At 37.7% G+C, this 26,158-nt stretch overlaps 1 protein-coding gene across 4 annotated transcripts in view; it reads left to right on the top strand.

The window, feature by feature from the left end:
* Window positions 1–836: 836 nt before the first annotated feature.
* Window positions 837–26,158, top strand: part of nrbp1 (nuclear receptor binding protein 1) — a 91,601-nt gene continuing 66,279 nt past the window's right edge. The window contains exons 1-2 of one of the 4 annotated variants that reach the window (XM_034921273.2): window positions 873–973; window positions 1,694–1,749. The gene's annotated coding sequence lies outside the window, so the exon portion shown is untranslated. The other 3 variants (XM_034004778.3, XM_034921274.2, XM_034921271.2) reach the window with 3 other exon arrangements.

Raw genomic sequence — 26,158 nt, forward strand, 5'->3', positions numbered from 1 at the left:
TGTGATGGCAAATGTACAAAGATATGTGTACTCGTCATGAAAGAGCACGTATTTATATAATAATATAAGCATAGGCTTGACAGCTGTGGGCGTTTATTTAGAAATCGCAAAAATCACAATACAAACAAATAAATAAATAAATAAATAAATAAATAAATAATAGTTTTATGTTTATAAATGGCTGCTCTGAAATACATATATAACTGAGAAGAAAAGCGCAACACCCACGATGTAAAGGGCACTATTTTATTAATTGTTACATAAAAAAGAGAGTACTCTGATGTTTCAGCCAGCTTTGCTTTCATCGGAGAGTACAAGAAGAAAAAATACCTTAAATACAAACAATTCAAACATAAATCAATTACATCATTACATAATTACAAACACATGAGTGGTCATCACGACACAGCACGTACTAATAGGATTGCCAGCTCTCGGCGTATATTTACAAAGCGCATATATTACAATTAAAAAAACAAAAATATCTAATAATAATTTGCATTGCTGCCTTGTCGTTAATGCTATAACTTTTCAGGGGCACTGAATTTTATGGGGAACAGAATTCGATACTACACCTATACTTGATCTTTACATTTCCGGACGGTTCCGCCCAATTAGGGACGGGTGGTCATCCTACTGTACATACATACATCATGCACACGAGAGCAATGTTTCTACGCATGCGCTACAACACGGGACTGTCCTCAGAAAATTGCATTTTTTTAATAATAATTACGTAGTGTCATAATTTGCCAGAGTTGCTATTTTCTTTAAGAGACCTTGGCAAAAGGTGATATATACTTCAAAAGTTTGATCCATTTTTTTTTTACATAGCGAAAATCTGCAGAAATCAGCACGGCTGCATTGACTCTCAATAGAAAAAAAATATTCAGAGCGCTCTCTATATCCCATAACCCCTTGCGCGCAGCGTGACGGAAGTCTCCATTGAAAATTGGCGAAGCCTAGTATCTTGGTATGTAGAATATCTTTGATACGAACAATACAACTGTAATAAAAGAATATGTGAAAAAACTAATTGGAGAGGGAAGGGAGGGTAAACCGGGTATATGACGACCATGTTTAAAGATCTGCGCTATACAGAGCCCAAAAAGCATTTGAGATGATTAGTACTTACAATAATTAGAATTACAACACGAATTAAATTAAAATTAGGACGTTTACTAAATATTAGAAATGTGTTGTAAATAACGCGTTTTTGACCCGAATGCTCTTCCATACATCCACAAAAAGAGATCCAGAACGGAGTGTGATTGGTTACGCGAACGTCACTGATCACGGAAGAGGCAGAGACATAGCAATGAGGTAGTATGAGCATGACGTTGGTGGCTGAATCTCGTTTTTTTGGGTAAAATCCGCCATTAGTTTGTCTGAGAGAGACTCCGTGTTTGTGAAAACATTTGTTATATCTGAAAGGTAGTCTTGAGAAAACCACGTCTCTTAGATTCAAGTAGAAACATGCAGTTTTGGAGTTCAGTCAGATGACATTTTGTATAGAGCACAGAGCGGATATAATTTGCTTCCCATAAATCTAGGGTGTACGTGTTGAGAGATTATTCGAAAGGAGCATTACACCTAATTGGACTACGAGGGATATATATTTTCTGGTTTTACGTGGGATTTGCACATCACACATTATTTATGGTGTCCTTCCTTATTCTTCATCATTACGCAGAAGATAATTTGGAGGAGTGAAATACAGTCTTCAGGATTTGGCCTTTCATAAACAAGGTATGGTGGGTTCCGCGTTACTGATTTTTTAGATTTTATTTTTTATGTTATTCAGCTGTTGTTTTGTCAAATGCATTGTACCAGGTTTTGCCTACCTTGCTGCTTAGTTAAAATACTCGTAAGGGCGGCTGAAGCAAGCGTACTGTTTGCACGGATAACAGCACGACGTTGTTGTTATTTATTATTGTTGTGCTATTACTATTCAGTACATTAAATATATCACACGGGTTTTATTACATAGTGTTTGTTTACGACAAGGTCTTAAGTTCTGCCAATGAGAAGGAAGAGTGCATTATATGTATTTCTGAATTTAGTTTAGGTAATACTAGTACCCTTTAAGTTAACTCCTTCCTGCCTAAATTAGAATGACCATATATGGACATGACTGACCACTTTGTGTTTTAGCACATGTAGTTTGGCAACCTTTTCAGAAATTAAAACCCAAATATATCGACAGAAAGGCCTTAAGTAGCTGTTTCCAATTATATAATGTTTCGTTGTGGAATGTGTTTTTTTTTTATATATATATATAAATAAGCCGCGCCCCCAAAATGTCATACAAAAATGTATAATTAATATTTAAAACCTGAAGACGGACACGCATTCATTATTTAGTGTTTGTAACTTGTTTAACGGATTTAGTGATGAGAGCGGTTTCTGAAGCAAAGTAACGCATATGTTAATTAAAACCAAATACCCACTCCCCCCCCATTAATCATTGATATTCCAATTGTTTTCTTAGTTGAACGAGACACTGTGTCACTTAACCACAACTGCCATTTGAAAGCTAACTGTACACATTATTGGTACAGTACCAAATGTATTACATTTGCCCCTGAAAGAGGGACCCAGAATTACTGGCAAATACCCTGCCCCCTGTCACTAAAAGGCTTATTTTTTGCTTCATAAAATAATGTTATTCCAAAGACATACTTGGGTAAATGAGCTACTGTGCCTCTTAACCATGACTGCTATATGAAAGTACACACCTTTACCTATTACCCTTGCCCGCTGGAAGAGGGACCCAAAATCACAAGGAAGTACCCTGCCACCTCACTAATTGGTATCCTGTTTGTTTTCTTAGTAATACAGGGGCAATTTTTGCTCGTATATCTAAATGTTTGAGTTAGGTTCTGCCTTCACCTTTGTTTCAAAATGTCCTAAAGTATACCAAGGTGTCATGACTGGTGTCCTAGTCATATTTTACACTCCGCATCCCATATTCCCAACATTCCAAGTAGGGTTTTAGGTGAAATTAGTTTTTGTTAGGTATGTATTTCTTGTACAAAAAGGATATAAATTTGAAAATAACACGTATTTGAACTAACATTTAATAGTTACCATATTAAAAGTAAACTCTTGACACAATATATGGGGTAATTCAAAATATTTACTTAGACATTTGAAATTAGAAAAGGAAGTATAAATACAAAACCAATACAGTACATTTCTTGAGTAGAAGAACATGTGGAATTCCAAGAGGCTTTGTAATATAAAGCAGTACATGCAGAAACAAGGTTACTTTTTCAAACAGACAACTTTGCAACAGACATTGAAGTGCATGTTTTTGTTAGGAAATGATAGGAATTTCATTAACACAATCAATGAAGAAATAAAACAAAGTAGTAGACACACTAGTAGCTAGTTACCAATTAGTAGCAAATAACTAGTATTGTGTGTTTGTGGCTTGTGAATAAACAACTGGGTTCTTGATTGTTAGGATATCTCGGTGCCGTCTTAGTCCCCCTCAACCTAACCTATCTCACAACCATATTTTTGGGAGGTATTTATATAATAAATACAATATTCTATGTTTGGAGAGAGTTGGATGCTTTATATTGCTACATCAAGGCGATCAATAAGGAATACAATATTATTGTTTCTTTATTTATATTGGCGCAGTATCGGTACAGTTCTTTAAAAAAATGTGTGGACTTTTTTTGAAATTTTAGGGAGCGTGCCTGTTGACATGGAAAGGGAGAGCACAAAAGACTGAGAAAGGCAGGTCTACAGAGAACTTCTATAAAACTGTAACAGCATTGTACTAGTGGGAGGCAACTCTGAACGCAGTAGATAACTACATCGGGAGTAGCAACTTCCCAGGATAAAATATTATTGTTGTTTTTTTTTTTTTCAGGTGGAAAATAACCAAAGCCATATACGCTATGGCCAACAGTTTTGCATCACCTAGAATTTTAGGATATATATATATATATATATATATATATATATATATATATATATATATAGATCTTATTTAACATCATGTAATCCAAGAAACAAAAAAATTATATTACAAAAGTCTATCGAAAGCCATTATAGTAGTACAGAATTTCATGTTAGGATTCGAAATGTCACATTTTTCAATTTGTCAGTTTTTTGTTAAGTACGGTATATGGAGAACTACCAAGCGGTTTGTAATTAAATATGTTAACGTAGTATTAGTATTCCTCAATGTTGTTATTATTATTACAATCTTGTTACATACTGTAATAGGTAACTTGACGACGACTTATTTATTTAGCTCCTGCCTTTGTCCAAGGCGACCCAGCTATTTATGAATTACTGATTGTTATGAATTTATTTTGCTTCAGTCTCAAATAACTCAAGGTATTTAAAATGTTGGATGGACAACACACTGGGAATTAAGGCTTAGGCTATTTGAATATGAACGGAATGAAAACAACTAAATATTTATACCTTATAGAGAGCAAGTAGCTGAAGCTGCTTCTGAACAAAATAAATCTATACTGTACTGTTAACAGTGAACAAAAAAAAATAGTAAAAGAAAAAACACTGTAGTTTTAATAATACAAATGTTTGATTTGCATCAAATAAAAATTGAGAACCCTGTCCCGATCTTACATAAGACTCCAGTATGGATTGGTGTCAAATGTATCTTGTCTTTCGTAATAATAAATCAAAAGCAATAATTGCAACAATTTGTGAATTTACAAAGATAGTAAACTTCAAAAATACTATTATTCACTTTCTGCATTTTTTTGTGGACCCAACTTAACAAACCTACTGTTGAACACCAATGTGGAATATGCAGTTAAACAGATTCCGGCATCAAGCCAGTATTACAAAGACGCAATTAAAAAAAAAAAAAACAAAAAACCTTGATTTCCATGAAATACTGGATTACAGTATTAATCAGTCCCCACGGAAATCCGTGGTAAAATTTCCTAAAACCTTCAACGAGAAAATAGTGTTTTCTGCAAAATTCTGCGGCAATTTATACTCATTAACAGTGTTAATGAGTAAATAAGAAAGCAAGTCACAGTTAGTTTAATTTTTTTATTAAATCACATTAATGAAATCTGATAAAAAACATGTTTTGCCATATTTTATGGAAATCAAATTAGAAAAAAAACACATAATAAAGCAAAGAGTTCACTTTTCTTTAGAACTCTTACAGCACTGACTATTGGATGCCATTTTTTAAAATATACATAAAACATAACAATTCTTAAATAAATTAAACACAGTTATGACCAAAACATATGACTATGTTTAATCACATTAGTGATAATAACATTTGCCTAGCAGAATAAGATTGTAGTTGTACACTGGGATTCAAATTAGCATTGGTACATTTTACAAATGTGTACTAGGCTTGGAGCATTTTTGTACAAGTGTAACAAGGTATTTTTAGAAAAAAAAATTTTGTTCACCAAAATGTTGTAATTTTAAAACATATCCACATCAAGGCAGCACATAGAAATACTTTGGAAGCTGTGACAAGCGCTTGGAAACGGTGACAGGCGACACTGATTGGCTGATAAACTAGCATTTTTGTTTCTTTGACCAAGGCCACGATGTGAAAGTGCTACCATTACATACCACAAAACAAACGGGAAAGTAACAATTTAAAAAATGTTATCATCCCAAGTAATCGGCTAATATCTAATATAGTTTTCCGCCTCCTTCCTTTTTGAGTGTTCATGTTACTACACCATGTACAAAAAAAGTGTGTATTTTCATATATAATTAGAATGGCATCTTTCATCTTACAAGCAAGGCCCTAATTGTTTTTCTCTGATCTTTCACATAGGAGTAACAGAACAACGCTTTGTTTTGAACTTGCGACTAATCTATGAAATCCTTTTGTAAAATAATAATAATCCTACCTTATTTTGTTCTTCAGTAGCCACTGTTTGTCTATGTGGTCGTTGTCACAGTCTTCTGCCATTTTAATAGAAGCTATGACAGTGAGTTATTGGAAATACTGGACTTGCATTTTGCATTTGTGCCCTGTCTTTTGCTGTTATATTCGGTGCTAATCTAGTTTTGTTTCCAGAGCTCACCAATGGCCTTAGGAATCTCTCCATGGCTGAACTAAAGCTCACACTGAAACCCTGCCACACAGCGTATGCGCTCTAGTGACATGTACAGTGATAGTAGGGAGCACATGTTTAAGTTTTTGGGGGGTTTTTTTGCAAAAAATTGAAAATTCCATGGGAGAGAGCAAATTCCGTGATTTTTGTCCATGATCGCGGAATCCTAGAGGAACTAATTAGTGAACAGTATGGACACGTTTAACACAAACTGCGGTACGGATGTATCGTTCTGACTTTCACGAGAACAGGGAGTATGTCATTAAATAAAATGTTGTTTTGGATATAAATAACTTAGAGCGCAATCAATCAATCAAAATGTATTTTATATAGTGCCTTTCATAGTGGACCACCATCACAAAGCCCTTAAATACACATTACATCTTATTCAAGTTACAAGTCACAAATACCAGTATTTTTAATGATGTGCACTGTTTTTGTCAAGATTTTTAACTATACTTAAAGTAAAAATAATGCATTTATGTTTGTATGGATAACGTACCAAATATTTAAAAAACTTAACCTCAGTAAAATAAATTCTTAACAGATAAACTTGAACAAATGTTACAGTGCCTATTGGTACCAAGTATTAGAGTCTGACCCAGATTTATTTTTAAGGTTTGACATGCTGTCTAAAATCTCTTCCTCAGATCTCTCTCTCCCATTTGTATCTGCTATCAGCTGACAAGTATGCACTACTTAAAGGCCTCTATACATAACACCCCCAATATCTCCTAACAAAAGGAATATGCTAATTTTTTTGCACAGTAATACCCGAAAATAATTAAAAGCAGATTGCGCAAATATCGTTTTAGACGGTGGATGGTGCCAGTCGGCGGCCTGTTTTGAAACCGAGCTTCGGCTTCTGCATTGCTCAGTTGTGTCATCACCCAGGGTCGCAGGCCATAGCCGCTGCCCCCTAATTGGGTCCTATTATGTTATAATTAGGGACAATGTGAAAATTAAATTTTTATGGCGTCCATTGTAGAGATGTGCTTTTGATACATTTTTATGAAAGTTTAAATGCTATGCAGGTGTCAGGTACACACACTATATATTACATTCTGATGTATACTGACAGGCCAGGTTAGTATTTCTAAGCAAAGAAGCCCTAAATAAGCAACTAACGTTTTAACATCGTAAAGACTTCACTACAAAGTACACGCCAAAGTATATATTGAAATTAGAGTTGTCACTCGATTCAAATTTTTGATCAGTTGATTTATGGGCATTGATTTAACTGGTAGATTCATCTGTGCACATTTTTAATTATGGTAACAATCTTATAGCATTTGTCCTGCATGTAATACTACAAAAATCAATAGAATCTGAAAAACAAAATAAGCCAATTGGGAATTTGGTCTTTTAAAAAGTTTTTGTATTATTATTTGTACTACACTATTGAGATGTACCTGGGCTGGCCCTGTGGGCTTAAAGTGAATAAAGCAAACACAACCTTTTTTAATAATAATATTTAATGAACAAAACAAAACCAATAATAATAAAGATCAATTTTGGATAGAGTGCATATGGTTTTCTATATGTGTTCCATAGTAACCATGACCCTATCTAACTCTCTAAGAATTAAGCCAGTTCTGACTTGACCTTAAGGAGAGGTAAAATGTCACTGTCTGACCTTTTTGGATAAATATATAGGTTACTATCTGTGTTCATTGTAAACATGACCCTATCGGTACTCTAAGGAGTTATAAGCTAGTTTTACATTTCACCTTAAGGAATTGTCAAAGGTCAAGATCAAGGTAATTTAATAGAGCATACATTAATTCCCATAGGTTTCCACTATTCTGTGCAGATTTATGAGTCTAAAACATTCTACCTTAGATAAATACTGCAATATATTCAAATGTGCAAATTGCTGAAATAATTTTTTTTTTTTTATGTAGCGACTTTACATGATAGACAACCTTGCCAAGGCTATGTATGCAAAGCTTTGTTTCAATCGGCATAACCGTTTCACGTTTGAATATTTTTGACAAATCCAATATGGCCACCGAACCATGTGACCAATCAACTTCTCTTGAACAAATCTAAATATAGGGCATAAGGTTAGTCTGTGCCCTAAGTTTCACATCTCTACCATAAGTGGTTTTGGAGAAGAAGATTTTTTAAATTGTACAAAATTCTTGAAAAATCCAATATGGCTGCCAAACCATGTGACCTGTGACCTTTGGGCTGGCACAACTTCCCACAGGCATCTACCATCCTGTGAAGTTTCATGACTTTTCATGCAATGATGTTGATTTTACAGACATTTGAAAATTTGGCGGAATAATAATCTTAACAATAACAATATGGTTCCAGCAACTTCGTTGCTTGGCCCCCTAATTTAAAAAAAAAACAAACAAAAAAAAACCCCATAGCTTACATACAGTGCCTTGCGAAAGTATTCGGCCCCCTTGAACTTTGCGACCTTTTGCCACATTTCAGGCTTCAAACATAAAGATATGAAACTGTAATTTTTTGTGAAGAATCAACAACAAGTGGGACAAAATCATGAAGTGGAACGAAATTTATTGGATATTTCAAACTTTTTTAACAAATAAAAAACTGAAAAATTGGGCGTGCAAAATTATTCAGCCCCTTTACTTTCAGTGCAGCAAACTCTCTCCAGAAGTTCAGTGAGGATCTCTGAATGATCCAATGTTGACCTAAATGACTAATGATGATAAATAGAATCCACCTGTGTGTAATCAAGTCTCCGTATAAATGCACCTGCACTGTGATAGTCTCAGAGGTCCGTTTAAAGCGCAGAGAGCATCATGAAGAACAAGGAACACACCAGGCAGGTCCGAGATACTGTTGTGGAGAAGTTTAAAGCCGGATTTGGATACAAAAAGATTTCCCAAGCTTTAAACATCCCAAGGAGCACTGTGCAAGCGATAATATTGAAATGGAAGGAGTATCAGACCACTGCAAATCTACCAAGACCTGGCCGTCCCTCTAAACTTTCAGCTCATACAAGGAGAAGATTGATCAGAGATGCAGCCAAGAGGCCCATGATCACTCTGGATGAACTGCAGAGATCTACAGCTGAGGTGGGAGACTCTGTCCATAGGACAACAATCAGTCGTATACTGCACAAATCTGGCCTTTATGGAAGAGTGGCAAGAAGAAAGCCATTTCTTAAAGATATCCATAAAAAGTGTCGTTTACAGTTTGCCACAAGCCACCTGGGAGACACACCAAACATGTGGAAGAAGGTGCTCTGGTCAGATGAAACCAAAATCGAACTTTTTGGCAACAATGCAAAACGTTATGTTTGGCATAAAAGCAACACAGCTCATCACCCTGAACACACCATCCCCACTGTCAAACATGGTGGTGGCAGCATCATGGTTTGGGCCTGCTTTTCTTCAGCAGGGACAGGGAAGATGGTTAAAATTGATGGGAAGATGGATGGAGCCAAATACAGGACCATTCTGGAAGAAAACCTGATGGAGTCTGCAAAAGACCTGAGACTGGGACGGAGATTTGTCTTCCAACAAGACAATGATCCAAAACATAAAGCAAAATCTACAATGGAATGGTTCACAAATAAACATATCCAGGTGTTAGAATGGCCAAGTCAAAGTCCAGACCTGAATCCAATCGAGAATCTGTGGAAAGAACTGAAAACTGCTGTTCACAAATGCTCTCCATCCAACCTCACTGAGCTCGAGCTGTTTTGCAAGGAGGAATGGGCAAAAATTTCAGTCTCTCGATGTGCAAAACTGATAGAGACATACCCCAAGCGACTTACAGCTGTAATCGCAGCAAAAGGTGGCGCTACAAAGTATTAACTTAAGGGGGCTGAATAATTTTGCACGCCCAATTTTTCAGTTTTTTATTTGTTAAAAAAGTTTGAAATATCCAATAAATTTCGTTCCACTTCATGATTTTGTCCCACTTGTTGTTGATTCTTCACAAAAAATTACAGTTTCATATCTTTATGTTTGAAGCCTGAAATGTGGCAAAAGGTCGCAAAGTTCAAGGGGGCCGAATACTTTCGCAAGGCACTGTATGTTACAAAATATATGAAATGCACAGATTCCAATACATTGTTATATTAACTCAACTGTGCAGGGATCGGTGCCACAAACGGGAAATCCTTTTTCATCCCCGGCAGTCCTTTTTTTTTTTTTTTTTTTTTTTAATAATCCTTCTGTGACAAATTACGTAGATATCAAGGACATTTTTTTATTTAATTTAATTTTTGTAACCTCTTCTCACCAGAGGCCTTGGTGATGTCCTGTGCTACAGGCATTTTGTGATTTTGGGACTCGCCTGTTTTACATCAAAAGGAACATATAGTAATTTTTATATATTTATATATATATATATAAAAAAAGCATGACATAGCACAGGGGAAGCACTTTTTATGACGTGCCAGGTATGTAGCACACGAGGTTAAACGAATGAATTGCATAAAAGTGTACTGGTAAATTTTGTCTAATATATTTACACTTATGCGTTGTCTGAATTAATATTGGGGGAAAAAATAATTTTAAAATCATGCTATATGTATTCACTGGGATGTAAGGGCTAAATAAATATTAGTCGCCATCTAGAGTGTTCTGTTTATTATGGATGTTTTGCTTTTTACTGCTATCATTAACTCCGTACACAGTAGTTTTTGAATGTTTTCATTTCAAATGGTGAAGCATTTAACTTGTGTTTGGCATAATTATTTACATACCACGGTTTTCTCATCTGGTTCCTCAAAATACTTCCAGACGTGGCTTCGCCTCGTTCCTTTTAGACATGCCATTTTATTAAATATATAACAAATGTCAAAAAGAAAACTTGTCATTAACTTTATTACCCCGTGGACTGGATGGATACCGTGCCACGCCTACTACAGCATGAACACAGAGTGCACCAATGAAGTGCCAGATCGACCGAGAATAAAACCTGCCCCAGTGTCAATCTTTCTGTTGCAGCAATTAGAAAAACTACTTGGAGGCAATTGCCAAACCCCTTCCTTTTTATAATATCCACCCTTACTGTGGCACCACAGCAGTTGGATTCGCGATGGACTGAATTTTTATATGATGATAAATTACTAAACTTAATAGATTAAAAAATATGCGTTTGGAGAAATGTGTTACGTGACCGGTTATACTACTAGCATATTATTGAACGTTTAACCATGTCTACAGAATTTATATGTTTAAATTTCCAATCCCTAGTCCATTTGTAAAAACTTATATTACATATAAATGATGTTTATTTTGTCTTATAAAAACAATGTTGAATGTTTTGGTGCATTTTTAAAACTGTTTCCTTAAAGTAAGCATAGAGTAAGCAATCGTTACTCTATGGTTAATAAATAATACAAAATTTCACAAGCTTTCCATCAAGGACATTAACCCTTTGCGGTCCATTGTCGGGCTGGGTCCGACATCATTATAGTAACTAGGGGTGAGACCGAATAGTCGAACATTCGACTATTCGATAACGATGGCACCTATCGACAAGTGAATCCAACATTCGAAAGCTAAAAAAAAAAAAAATGTATATATTGATTTTATTTTAAAGGCTGTACTGCTGATTGGCTCTCTATGTAGCGGTAATGAAGATTGACTGGAGGGTGGGATTTGTTATTTCTTGTCTGTGATTGGCTAAACTAGAACGTACCTTTGCTAACGATGGCTTACTCACAGAAAAGTTCTGCATAGAAATACTCTGACAAAGTAAATGAAAACACTGTTAAGTGTAAAATATGTGCAGTGCAATTAAACTACCACAAATCTACAACTGGTATGTTAACCCACCTAAAAGCCAAACACCCTTCTGTGACGCTAGCAACGACAGAAAAGAAAAGAGGACCGCAACAAACCGCCATTGCATCCTTTGCGGTGAGGCCTCGTCAGTGTGACAACGTCGTACGTGCTGAAAAACATCAGCCCTTATTGCTAATATAGTGGCAAAGGACATGCTTCCCATAAGTTTTGTTGAAGGTGAGGGATTTCGGGAGTTGATGAAATTTGTGGAACCTGAATACACAATCCATGCACGAAAAATCCTGCACTAAAACAATTACCACTCGACTCGAAAAAAATGCATGCCGATTCAGCAGCGTCTGTCCGCAGAAACTTGTCAAAGGATGAAAAGGTGGTGATTACTACAGATGCGTGGACTGCACCGAATACCGAGTCGTACGTCATAATAACCAGTCATTTCATCGAGGATTGGGAAATGAAAAACGTAGTTCTACAGACTCGCGCCACGCCAGAGAGGCATACAGCAGAGAATCTCGCAAATGTGTTAAACACCGCTGTAGACCATTCGGGTTTAAGGGGGGAAATCACTGCCTGTGTTCACAACAATGCCAGCAACATCACCTTCGGAGTTTGTTGAATGGGACTCGAATTTGTGCTTTGCACACACTCTGCAGCTCGCCTTCAACGATGGCTTTAAACTTGGTGCCATACATAATGTAGTCGGTGCGGCCAGCCGTCTTGTGTCGCATTTTCATCACAGTGCAATAGCTACTGAGGCTCTGAAGTTGAAACAAAAACAAACAACTCTGCCTGAGCACCGTCTGCTGCAGTATTGCCGGACCTGATGGACATGCTGATTAAACAAGAATAAGTGAACATGATGATAATAATGGACATTGCTAGCCTAACTACTTTTTGTTCATTCATTTATTTATTAATATTATTAAGCTAGCTACATACATAGCAAGCTGTTGCCTATACAGGCTATTTATTTTTTATTCACTGGAACTCGAACGCACAGGTATGTTTCCGATTTGATTTAACGTATACCGGTAGTCTATATGTTGTGTGTGGTTTGAAAACGTAGGAAAAGTAAATCGTTTAGTTAAGTGGATTGTATAAATTAGCTAGCTAGATAGTCTAATGCATTTTGTATTTCGCTGTTATGACCGGAAAACATTATTGCCACAAGGATGCTAATGTTAAGGCATTTGCCTCGCAGCTCACATTGCTAAACTATAATTGAATAAAAATTATACTTTTTTTTTTTTTAATTGTCACAACCTTTATAGTTCATTTGAAATTGTAATTAACGGAAAAGCTTGTGACAATATCGGTAAAAAAAATAACACTTGCTTGCAAAATACGAGAGTCTCACACGAGCGTTGACGGTGTGCTTATGTTATTGCTGCTGTTATGGCATTTCTGTATGTTTCCTAATAGGAAGGTATTTTTTACATAACCTAATGTTTATTTAACAAAGTTAGCTAAGTATTTTAAAATAAAGTTCAGAATTTATTGCAATTGCAATAATTGTCACTTTGCATTATTTCTCATTTAATGTACGTCTTATTTTGAATGGGAGGCGGGGGGGGGGGGGCGACTATTCGATTAGTCGACCTCAACAGCTGTGGAATTATCGATAGTCAAAATATTTGTCGTGCACATCCCTAATAGTAACGCAATAAACGGATGTCTAGTCATTTTTTCTCCGGCAAAAGCCGAGAAAACCATTCAATTGCCGAGTGGGAGCGACAGGAGCCGAGACAAGTCGGGAGGGGGGGGGGGGAAGCCTATCTCATGAATAGTCATACATGGTATCTGGTATCAGATAATGGGGGCGGTCGTAAGTAAACAAGTTGGCTGACTGAATCAGCGCACAGAGAACACGGACATTTGCAGAGCTTTTTTGAGATGTTATAGTAATAAAATAATGACTTGGATCGCATTATTGAGGAGTTTGGTGATAAAACGAGTGATCCGAAGATGATCGATCGGTATGTACGACTATTATTATTATTATTATTATTATTATTATTATTATTATTATTATTATTTATTTCTTACATAGGTGAACACTATAGCAAACGAAAGGGTGGGGCGGGGCTGGAGATGCCTAGTGAGTGCTTTGTTGATATGCAGGGCCATTTAAACCCGTTTGACTGTGAAAAAAAATACTTTTAAACACCGCGTCTAAAATTAACTGCGCGTGTGAAAATTAATTAGACCTGACACGCAATTAATAAATGGACCGCAAAGGGTTTGTAATAGATAAGACACCATCCAACGTTACTCACTTTACCTCTCAGTTTTGCCAGCCTGTTGCAGGTTTTATTAAAGCCATCAGGTTGTTGAGCCAGAACATTGTCCTCTATAGTGAAACGGCTCATTTAGTTTTGGCTTGCTTACATGTATACACCTGGGGTTCTACGGAGGAGTGTCACGCTGTGGCTTTTTCTTTTTTTCAGCTGAGACTGTCTGAGCCCACAAACCTCGCAGAACTATCAAAACTGTAATGAAGAAATACACAGAACAGTCCTTCATGTAGTTCAAATTCAAATAGTGCGATTCATTGCACATATTTTCTTTTTAAACTAAGCAAATCTGCAGCAGTGTATGAAACATTCAAAACGCTAAGTAGTGTTTGTATTACAGTAATCCATCGCATATCCGACTGTGGTGGGACCAGAGTAAGGGTGCGTATGTAAAAAGTTGGATGAATGAATCCTGTTTTACATAATTTGATAGCGGTTGCAGAATGACAGGTGAAAACCGTTCTGTACATACACCACATTTATTTATTTACTTTTTTTTTTCCATTGAGTGACCAATTATTATTTATTTTTTTTTCCCCAATTTGGACTGTCCAATTTATCCTTTTTTTCTCCGCAGCGAGTCCCTAAACGGCTAAAGCTAGAATTGCTTTTACCCTGAGCAATCCAGAGCAGAGGTGGGTGGGTGTGACAAATACAATGATTCTTGGTTGTAAATCTCCCTCCCGACCTGTGAGGGCGCTAAGCAGCGAGAACAGAGTTCTCTGGACGGGCTGGTCTGACAGTTCTTTCCCAGGGTTCAAGGGAAGTTGGCCAGTCTGGAAGGGGGCGAGACTCCGTTGCAATAATGCATTGACCCGAAAGGGAAACGACGTGGCAGCCGCAGAGATGGAGAGGCAGCTGCACTCGTTTACCAAGGGGTCATGTGTGAAGGCATAAAAGGGGATGGAGAATCGCAATCTGTTTGTTTGCTTTGGTTTGTATTTTGAACCTGAAAGGACCTGTGAGAGAACAGTGATTATACGTATCGTGAGTGTTTTGTTTGTTTGTCTGTAATTGTCTTGTTTGTTATTAGACGGCTAACACGTTCTGTAGCTGTCGCCAAGGGCCAGCACCAAAACCTGGAACAGCACTGCACTATTGTCACTGTTATAAACCTGTATCACCCACTACGAGCACTACTGCACGCACCCAGGACTGGTGACCATGTTAGTATATTGTGGGATGGATATTTGTGTTTATTTTTTGGGACTGCAACCCTGTTGTTATATACGCTGTGCACTACATGTTGTGTATTGCCGGGGATGATTATTTGGTCAAAAGGTAACACCGGTGGCTGACCTGCATGTGCTGCATCATATCTACACAGAGTAGATCAATTCTATAGAGAACCTACTTGACACAAAGAATATCTTTTTATGCAGCCCAAAATAGATACCATAATGTCTATACCAACCATCAGTGCATCTTCCAAATCCTCTACACCAGTGGGTGTAGACAGGAAAACTGATACTTTTTTGAAGGACTACACTGCCTCCACTTGCAATATGCGCATTAACAATTATCAAATCCACGCAGCCAAATATCAACACAAATTATGGAGCCACATGTCTGCTGCCTTACAGACCCCTACTCCAGAGAACGTTGAACTCACCATGCAGCTTGCAGAAGAGGGAAAAGTACTGCAAAAATCCAGCTGCAGTCGGCATGTGATAGCATAGACAACAATGCTAGGGCTGTAGCAAGTGCTGTCTCTGCAAGACGAGTTCTACAGGTGAAGATATCCTCCTTAACTCCTGACACACAATCCAAGATCATGGAGTTACCATTTCAAAGAGACTTACTATTTTGCACTGACCTCAAGGATTATCTAACAGAGATGAACAACAGGCAGAGGCATACCCGCTAATAGGGGGTATTTTAATAGGCAGAGGTTTTTCAGGCCTCAGCCAATACAATCAACCTTTGGAGGACAGAGCAGGTTCCAAAGGGGACAAGGCTCCAGGCTATACAGATCCTTTCGTGGCTTTGCCAGAGGTAGAGGCAGACCCTCTACATCCTCCTGACATTTTCCTGATCGGCAACCGGTGTCGGTCCACCCCTCACTTCTGCCAGTAGGGGGAAGAGTTTCATATTTTTTTAAAAACGGGCAGAAAATAACATCAAACCCCTGGGTTCTGGGGCTCGTACAACACGGCTACAAAGTACCATTCTGGTTCCAACCACCAGCAACAGGGATCATCTGGACATGACTGGACTGGACAGGTCCACAAGGGGTCTTTCTACAGGAGGAGATAAGATCCATGCTCCTTTCCCGTGTCATAGAATTGGTCCCCTCATCTTGACAGAGCAGAACAGAGGGAGGATGCTGCACAACAACCCAGCATGGTTACAACTAGCTGTTTGGAAATTGAACAGCGGCAATTATTAGATATGGGGCTATCAGTAACCAACATCTTACTGGCTTCAAAAAAAAACATCTACTTTTCAAGCCTATACATGTAAATGGAAGGAATTCGTCTATTGGTGCAACACAAAATCTTTGCACACCACAAACATAAATCTGCCAACATTTTTATCCTGCTTGTGCCACCTATTCCATAAAGGTTTTGTGCTCTCTTTCATCAAAGTGCACATCGCTGCAGTATCGAGCATTTTACCTGTATAGGATGATCACCCGGTAGGTTCTAACCCCGTGGTGTCCAGATTTCTCGGAGGGGTTAACCACTTAAGACCCCCAAAGAAACATATCCTTCCACAATGGAACCTCAGTCTAGTACTGAATAAACTCATGGGGCCACCGTTTGAACCCATGGCAACATGCGACCAAAAATTCCTTGCATGGAAAACTGCATTCTTGTTAGCAATAACTTCAGCAAGAAAGGTAAGTGAAATACAGGCACTGGTCATTTATGCACTTTATTTCCAGATCTTCAGGGACAGGATTGTCTGCAGACCTAATCCTCAATTTCTGCCAAAAGTGGTGACACAGTTCCATCTAGATCGGATCATAATCCTTCCTGATTTTTTTTTCCCAAAACCGCATAAATCAAAATCAGAGGCCAGACAGCACTTAATTGATGTCAGAAGAGCACTAACTTCCTACATTCATAGAACCTGGACAAGAAACCGGATCCAGGACTGGTAAAAGCACACTCAGTGAGACCTTTACAAAACACTACAACTTAAATGTGTTTTCTTCTCAGCCAACTTTTGCTCACTCCATATTACCTGTGGCTTCGGGCACTACTATCTAACCTACCACCCTTTTTTCTACTTCCTATGGTAGGGTTCACTCTGTGTGTGGAGTTCACCATACGAGGTAAGAAGACGAAGGTTACCTGTAATATGATTTCTTCGTAGAATGATGAACTCCACTCCACACACCTGTGTCCTACCCTCCTTACCCCTTGTCTTGGTTTCACTTTGGGTAATTGGTTTGGAAATCTGGACATAGATACTCCAGGAAGGGAAGGCTTTATAGAGGGACATTACTTGTCACCAAAAAAGGATTAAGCTCCTCAATAATGCGATCCAAGTCATTATTTTATTACTATAACATCTCAAAAAGCTCTGCAAATGTCTGATATTCTTTGAGCGCTGGATGCAGAAGCAGCTATCTCTTTCTTTCGGCTCCTATCGGTCTAACTCGGCCATTGAATGGTTTTCTCTGCTTTTTCCGGAGAAAAAAAGACTAGAGACCTGTGTTTTACGTCTTTTTGATTATGTTTTTTTTAAACACAGTAGTGGCTGTACAATCCTACTAATATTATTAATCACATTAGTACAATCTTGTGTAACTAGAGCTGCAGTTGGTCAGGGAGGCATTAATATTAACATACACTAATAGCACTGTCCTGCAGTGGAAAGAAAACCGCGTCACAGTCAAAATAATGTAAAGGATTATGCAGCGCATGAATATCTCTGCAAACCTATTCAGAATTTAGGAAATCTGTAATGATGTTTTTTCACGTGGGACTAAGTGGCATTTATTAAATGGGAATCAGTTATAGTGCAATTTTAAATATATTTATGTGTATTTTAAATGGTAGGGTCTGGCATTTAAATATCTGCGTGTTTTCAAATAAAATACATTTTTGCCTTGCTGAAACAGTATGTTTATAACCTGTTTATAGTATTGCTAAGTGGCTAAAGTTTTTCCAGTGTGGCTAAAAAATTAAAGTCTTAGAGGGAATGTAGTTCTGGTATAATAATAAAGATCTACTGTGGTGTTGGTTGTTACAGAGCTGTGTATCAGGGGCGCACCCAGGATCTCGTCTCATCTGTCAACGGGGGAATGTGCTAATAAAGTCCAGTGAAGTTCAATCTCGTCTCCGTGTCGCATGCATTACACACACCAAACTAAAGAACATGCTGTCACAACCAACCCATTGAAAAGTATTGAGAGCTGAAACAAGTATTTTAAGCAAACCAATTTCTCACATAAAGGAACAATCAACAATGTTATTTATACTTGTAATGCTGCCATTGGGGGGGAAAAAAATGTTATGTTGTGATCTATATTATAATGCTTCAATTGTAAACACATTGTTATTTTGTTATTTAAGTTCTATTGAAATACTGCATTTCTGCTTATCATAATCACAACAAAAAAGTGTGTATTTATAAAATATTGCAAAAAAAAACTGTCAATTGTTATTTGAGGGCTAAGAATGAAAAATATATATTTTTAAAAAAAATCATTTTTAACATTGAAATTGCCAAAATAAATGGCCAGCTGTGTGGTTAAATGAAAAAATGTGCACTTTTGCTGGCTTTTAAAAATGACGCCGAAAAGGTCCCGCATTCACACAACAATTTTTAAGCTATGGCGCTTTATTAATTTTTTTTTGGTTTGTTTGTTTTTATGATTAATGTTTTGTTCACTAAATTGTTCTGTGGCACAAATCCATAACAAGAAGGTATTTTACATACGATAAAGTGAAGTTTTGTGGAGATTCACCAAACGAACAAATATTATCGAGGTCCTGCTAGGGATGTAAATATTTAAAAAAGTACCCGTTTAAAATCTTCATGTTTCAAAGTCCCTTTGACGTTAAACAAACAACAACAACAAAAAAAATAGCTGCATCAACTCTACTGAATTTTTCTTAATAAAAATTAACTTGCTGTGGTGTCAGTCATGTGCACAGCCGATTTACAGCGAGTCCGGCAGTGGAAATGCACAAGTAGCTCTTAGCAAGTTTTTCAACCCTTGGAAAACCTTGTGCATTGACCTTCCACCACTCCAATGGACTGCACTCTAATGAAGGGCAAGGCTCCCTAAAGTAATTCTCCAGTTAATTTTCTACTGCATTCTTGTCGTTTTTTATAGTGTAATCTTCACCTAAAAGCATCATGATAGCGCACGTCTCCATTTCACACGTTTTTTTCACTGCTGATTCAGACGGTCCAGCCACAGCACTCCTGAGCTGCCTCACTTTCCAACAAGGACGCAAGTTCCAGATGCTTTGATTTAGCAGCAATCTGGATATCGGGCTAAAGAAACCGCAGGTGCTTATGACGTGTATCCAAAAGGGATGCCACAAGTGCAGTTTTGGTAGTTATGGCAGGATCACTGGGTTTCATGTGATTCTCCAGAGAACGTCAAACAGCAGACTTTAAAATCAACTATTTTCCCACTTTCAACAGCAGCTTCACTTTTCAGGGGAGTTTTGAGAAGACTGTTGCAAATTGGAAAGATATTTGAAATGGAAGCTGACTGTTGAGCAGACATGGCTGTTGTAGCACCTTTTAAAGTAGAAAGGACAGGTAAGATATCCTCTATTAATTGCCAGTGCTTATCGTGCAGCTCAAGTGTTCAAGCATCAGATAGTTTTGTAACTAGTTGCAAAGTATGTGCAAATCAATTTACAGATTCCCATGAAACATAACTCGTCATGTTGGCGAGCACAATGTTGCTTGTGTTATCATGCACGCAGGCTATGATGCGGCCTGTCAGACCCCATCTCTTTACTGCAGTGTTTAACTTTTCAGCAAGGTTATCTGCCGTATGTCGTTCTGGAATACATTGTTTGTAGAACAGCGGATCGAAGCTCCCAGTTTTCAATGTAATGACAAGTGACTGTCATGTAGCTTTCAGTATTTAATGCTGTCCAACAGACCGTGGTAAAGGCGACTATCTGCTTGAAAATAATTATAATGTTTTCAAACCTGTAATTGCTATCAAATGTTAACATATGATGAATAAAACACACAAAAATGACCTAAACTGTGTTTATTAACCCTTTATGCTGCTGGTTACTACATACCTATATTCACTATAGAGAAAAAAAAATATATATTTTTTTTGAACAATGAAAACAAAAACGCTGCTAATAACAATAATAATCAGTAAACAGTAATTATCAAATAAAAGTCAAACAACATCAAAATGTTTGCCATTATTGACTTGCTCTGGGCCATTTATTGAAATGTTCAATACAACAAAACCCGGGGTTGCCTTCGCAACCACTGCACAGTTTTCTTGTGTCTTATTTTGTTTTCATTTTCATAGCAGACCCTGCACCTTTGTTGCAGTCTCTGCTTCCCTTGTGTTGCATGTATACATGCATGTACACAGTTACTTTGCGCAGGCATTGTGATGGATCTGGCTGCCGCATTGCCTGTACCCAGTGCTGTGTTTTGATAGTATTTCGTCACAGCACTGCCGTTTCAAACCAAACAGCTTCCCGTTTGCAGCTGGCTTACCTGTAAAGTAGCTGCATGCTCTTCTGTTCGTACAGTTTGTACTATTCTTGGCTCCACATCCTCTTCATCATCATCGCTCAGTGATAAGTCAGCATCACTGTCGCTGGTATCGAAATCCTCTGAACCAACTTCACTCCCGTTGCTCTTTGTAGAACGACCACGTACGTTGCCATGTTTAGCTTTCGCTAAAAACTATATAAACTACAACTAAGCAAGTAAAACTAATAATAAAACAAAAAATATTAATTTAAAACATATATATATATATATATATATATATATATATATATATACTATATAAAACATATATAAACGGCCACAGGTAGATTGGAATCGCTACGTGACATGCAATTGGATACAAATGTCACCTCGCCTTCCCCAGACTTTCATTGTACATTCCACAGTACTAGCACTGCCTTAGAGAATGAAACCTGAAACGCTAGACTGAGAAACCGATCATAGAATAGAATGGGAAACGTGACGTACGCAGGTACGGCATGGTACTGTAAGTGGGTTTTCATTTGACGTACGTCATGGTGTTGAAGTGGTTAATGCATGAAAACCCGCACCCTCAACGACACTTATGGGAAACAAGTCTTCAGTTATCATTGCGCATAACAACTCGGTCTGTTTTTGAGAACGTTGTGCATCGCATTTCCTCGAGCTGCCAGAACCATATGCTGCAGTTTTTGTTTTTGATCTTATCTTTCACATGAAACAGAGGGGTGCTTAACCCTTTGCAGTCCTATGTTGGGCCCTGTCCGACATCATCAAAAAGACGTCAAGCACAGGTCTCTAGCCGTTTTTTCTCCTGAAAAAGCCAAGAAATCCTTTCAATGGCCGAATGAGACCGGTAGAAGACGAAAAAAAGAGGCGGATCTGAGCAATAGACATAGTCCCTTCACCACAGACATAACACGGACATAAACAAACAAGATAGCTGCTTCCGCATCCAGCGCTCAAAGAATATCACAGACATTTGCCAAGCTTTTTGAGATGTTATAGTAATAAAATAATGATTTGGATAGCATTATTGAGGAGTTTTGTGATAAAACAAGTGATCAGGAGATGATTTATCAGTATGCACGACTATGAAGAGATATGAAAAATATAGCGAACAAGGAGTGGGGCAGGGCTGGAGACGCAGTACTGAGTGTCCTGTTGATATGCAGTACCGTTTAAACCTGTTTTACTATGAGTAAACTGCGTGTGTGAAAATAAATTGGACCTGACGCGCCTGACAGGCGCTGAATAAATGGACCGCAAAGGGTTAAGCTTAAGATGAGTCAGCATTGCGCTAGTGCTGTTTACACGTTTAAGCTCTGTATTACAAATCTTACATTTAACGGTGTCTTACTTTTGTAAAACAATTCCATGCATAACTTCTTTTTGACCACTCTATCTTCCTATGTTATGGAAAAGTAGTAACCAAGTCACGTGATAATTCAAACAACGTGACGTTGTTTAAAGAAGTGGTACAGTTAACTTCCACCCTGGCAACAGTGTTTTGTGTTTTCTTTAAGCCACACTTAAAAAAAAAAAAAAAAAGCAGAGAAACACCAAGGATTTTAGTTACACGCAATAGCAATTATTTTTTTACCAATCTGATGCTATGTCTTGTTCTAATAGTTTACAGTAGTTTACTTGCACTATCTATTATCGGTATCCAATCGGTATTGTCCAATATGGGTAGATAGCTATCGGGATCGGCCAAGAAAATCTTTATCGGTGCACCCCTACAATAAATGCTAATGTTATTAATACTACAAAATTATACAACAAATCAAAGTTCTATCTTTGTGTCTTTTAATGCCTAAATTTCTCTTCATACCTTTGAACCCATACAGTGGTTTGCAGTATTCACCCCCCTACAATAATGTCACATTCTGTTGAATTACAAATAATGTGTGCACAGTTTTACTCAAATCTGTAGTGGTTAAACTGAACATTGTTGTATGAGGAGGAGGTTAAATGTCAGCAGAACTTGCAAAGAAAATGTACAAAATGAAATTTACTGGTTGCATAAGTATTCAGCCCCTTAAGTCAGTACTTGGTAGAAGCACCTTTTGCAGCAATTACTGCTACTGAGTCTTTTTGGATAGGTCTCTACTAGCTTTGCACAATAGGATGGTGACATTTTTCCCCATTCTTCACAGGAAAATTGCTCCAGTTCTGATAAGTTTGTTGGGGGTCGTCGATGGACTGCAATCTTCAAGTCTCGCCATGAATTTGATTGGATTGAAATACCTTTTTAGTGACGGGGCAGGGTGTTTGCCTGTAATTTTGGGTCCCTCTTTCATTTGGTCAGTGGCGTGCTGTGACTTTTTAGCAAGGCATGGAACAACTTTTAGTTGACAGATAAAAACTTCGCTGAAATACTGTCCAACTCTTTCTGCTTTTCTGGAAGTAGTTACTACTTTTGGTTTTGGCCTTCCATTTTTTATAATTTCTGTTTTTGTTGCAAAGTCATTTGCACTAAACTGATTAGTCAACAAACTTTTCACTAAGGTCCATTTTGAAGAGTTTGCGCACCACTCAGTGTTCAGTCGAAGAGGATTCAATTCTACAGCTGCATGCCTTGCCTATGTTTTCCGGCGCACGGCCACCAGGAGGCGAGGTGCACGCTGCGTCACGTTGCCTAGGCAACCTGATACATCTTGGAGCATTGCATGCCTTGACCAATAAAACAAGAAGACTGAGGTGAACAGATTACTTGCATACAGGACTATCATATACATAAAAATGTTATAGAATAACTAATTTTCTATCCTATTCTTTAAAATGCTGTGGGATAAAATATATTCTAAGGCATGCAATGCATGCGTTGCATCCATAGACGGCACGCCACTGCATTTGGTATCAATATTTTGTGGACAGTTAAAGCTTTCAAATGGTAGTTGTGGTTAAGTGACAGTGTCTCATTTAACTAAGAAAGTACTTGAAATATATAATAAGCTTTTTTTAGTGGTGGTGGGGGGTAGGGATGGGAATTTTAAACGTATAAATATTAAAGTGGTTAAATGTTTAATATGCTAGACCAGTGGTTCCCAACCTGTGGTCCGTGAGTAAACTCCAGGTGGTCCCTGAGTAAACTCCAGGTGGTCCGCAATCAACTCCCAAAGTTCGGTTCAGCATTTCTTGCAAAACCCCATTTCTAAACAATCACACGTTGTGCTACCAATATTACTAAGCAACACAACAAACAGCTTTAACCATGTGATATATAATTATATGATCAGTATGTAGTTTGCATTTTTCCCCTTTTATCTGTTTTCTTTTTATGGACATGTTTATAAATTTAATAAATATTACAGCTCCCTTTTGATGCAGTACCAAGCATCGCCTTCAAAGCCGCCATTAACTAAAACCGCTTTCTAACGTGAAACACATACTAACTGAATAATTTACACATTATGAGGCACATTTGTCTTGTCAATTACAGACTTTTTTTTTAGCCAGCATTATTAAAAAAAATAAAACAATCTACATCTAGCTTTCACGTAACCCTAATCTGTGCGAATTCTACTGTTTGTGTTCACTGTTCAGGGGAGAAAAAATGTAATCTGGCTGTTCCAGCCTTTTAACTCCTCATAAAAGTAGCACACTGCATTGAATATTCCTAACTCGGGTAGAATGACTAAGTAAAAATAAAATAAAAAAACACACTAAAACCACCGTTTTAGTACTTATTCATATACAGTAGCTCTCAAAAGTATTCACCCCCCTTGGACTTTTCCACATTTTATTGTGTTACAACATGGAATCAAAATTGATTTAATTAGGAGTTTTTGCCACTGATCAACACAAAAAAAGTCCATAATGTCAAAGTGAAAAATAAAATCTACAAATTGTTCTAAATTAATTACAAATATAAAACAGAAAATAATTGATTGCATAAGTATTAACCCCCTTTGCTATGACACACCTAAATAAGCTCTGGTGCAACCAATTGTCTTTAGAAGTCACATAATTAGTTGAATGGAGTCCACCTGTGTGCAATTAAGGTGTTTCCCATGATTTCAGGTTAAATACACCTGTCTCTGGGAGGTCCCACAGTTGGTTAGTACATTTCCTAACAAAAACTACATCATGAAGACGAAGGAACATTCAAAGCAAATCCAGAATAAGGTTCTTCAAAAGCACCAATCGGGTAGGATACAAGAACATTTCCAAGGCATTGAATATCCCCCGGAGCACAGTAAAGTCCATTATTAAGAAATGGAGAGAATATGGCACAACTGTGAATCTGTCTAGAACAGGCTGTCCTCAAAAACTGAGTATCCAGGCAAGAAGGGCACTAGTCAGGGAGGCCACCAAGAGGCCTATGGCAAATCTAAAGGAGTTACAGTCTTCCACGGCTGAGCTGGGAGACACTGTGCATACGGCAACAATAGCCCGGGTGCTTCACAAAACTGGCCTTTATGGGAGAGTGGCAAAAAGAAAGCCATTGTTGAAAAAACTCACATCAAATCTCGGCTAGAGTTTGCCAGAAGGCATGTGGGAGACTCTGAGACCAAGTGGAAGAAGATTCTATGGTCTGATGAGACCAAAATAGAGCTTTTTGGCCTCAACACTAAGCGCTATGTTTGGCGCAATCCTAACACCGCACATCATCCTGAGAACACCATCCCTACCGTGAAGCATGGTGGTGGCAGCATCATGTTATGGGGATGCTTCTCTGCGCCAGGGCCTGGAAAACTGGTGAAGATGGAGGGCAAAATGGATGCAGCAAAGTACAGAGAAATCCTGGAGGAAAACCTGCTGAAGTCTGCAAGAGACCTGGGACTTGGGAGAAGATTCGTCTTCCAGCAGGACAATGACCCCAAACATATAGCCAAAGCCACACTGGAGTGCCTTAAAAACAAAAAGGTCAATTTCCTGGAGTGGCCCAGTCAAAGCCTGGACCTCAATCCAATTGAGAATATGTGGAAAGAGTTGAAAATTGCTGTTCGTCAAAGGACCCCATTCAACTTGACGGAGCTTGAGCAATTTTGCAAAGAAGAATGGGCAAAAATTGCAGTGTCCAGATGTGCAAAGCTGGTAGACTTATCCAAATAGACTCATGGCTGTAATTGCTGCCAAAGGTGCCTCTACCAAATATTGACTCAAGGGGGTGAATACTTATGCAATCAATTATTTTCTGTTTTGTATTTGTAATTTAGAACAATTTGTAGATTTTATTTTTCACTTTGACATTATGGACTTTTTTTGTGTTGATCAGTGGCAAAAACTCCTAATTAAATCCATTTTGATTCCATGTTGTAACACAATAAAATGTGGAAAAGTCCAAGGGAGGTGAATACTTTTGAGAGCCACTATAAATGTGCTACAGTGTTGCCAGGGATATAGGAATATTCCTATT

The sequence above is a fragment of the Acipenser ruthenus genome, chromosome 5, assembly GCF_902713425.1.
Source record: "Acipenser ruthenus chromosome 5, fAciRut3.2 maternal haplotype, whole genome shotgun sequence".
Taxonomy (NCBI): Eukaryota; Metazoa; Chordata; class Actinopteri; order Acipenseriformes; family Acipenseridae; genus Acipenser; species Acipenser ruthenus.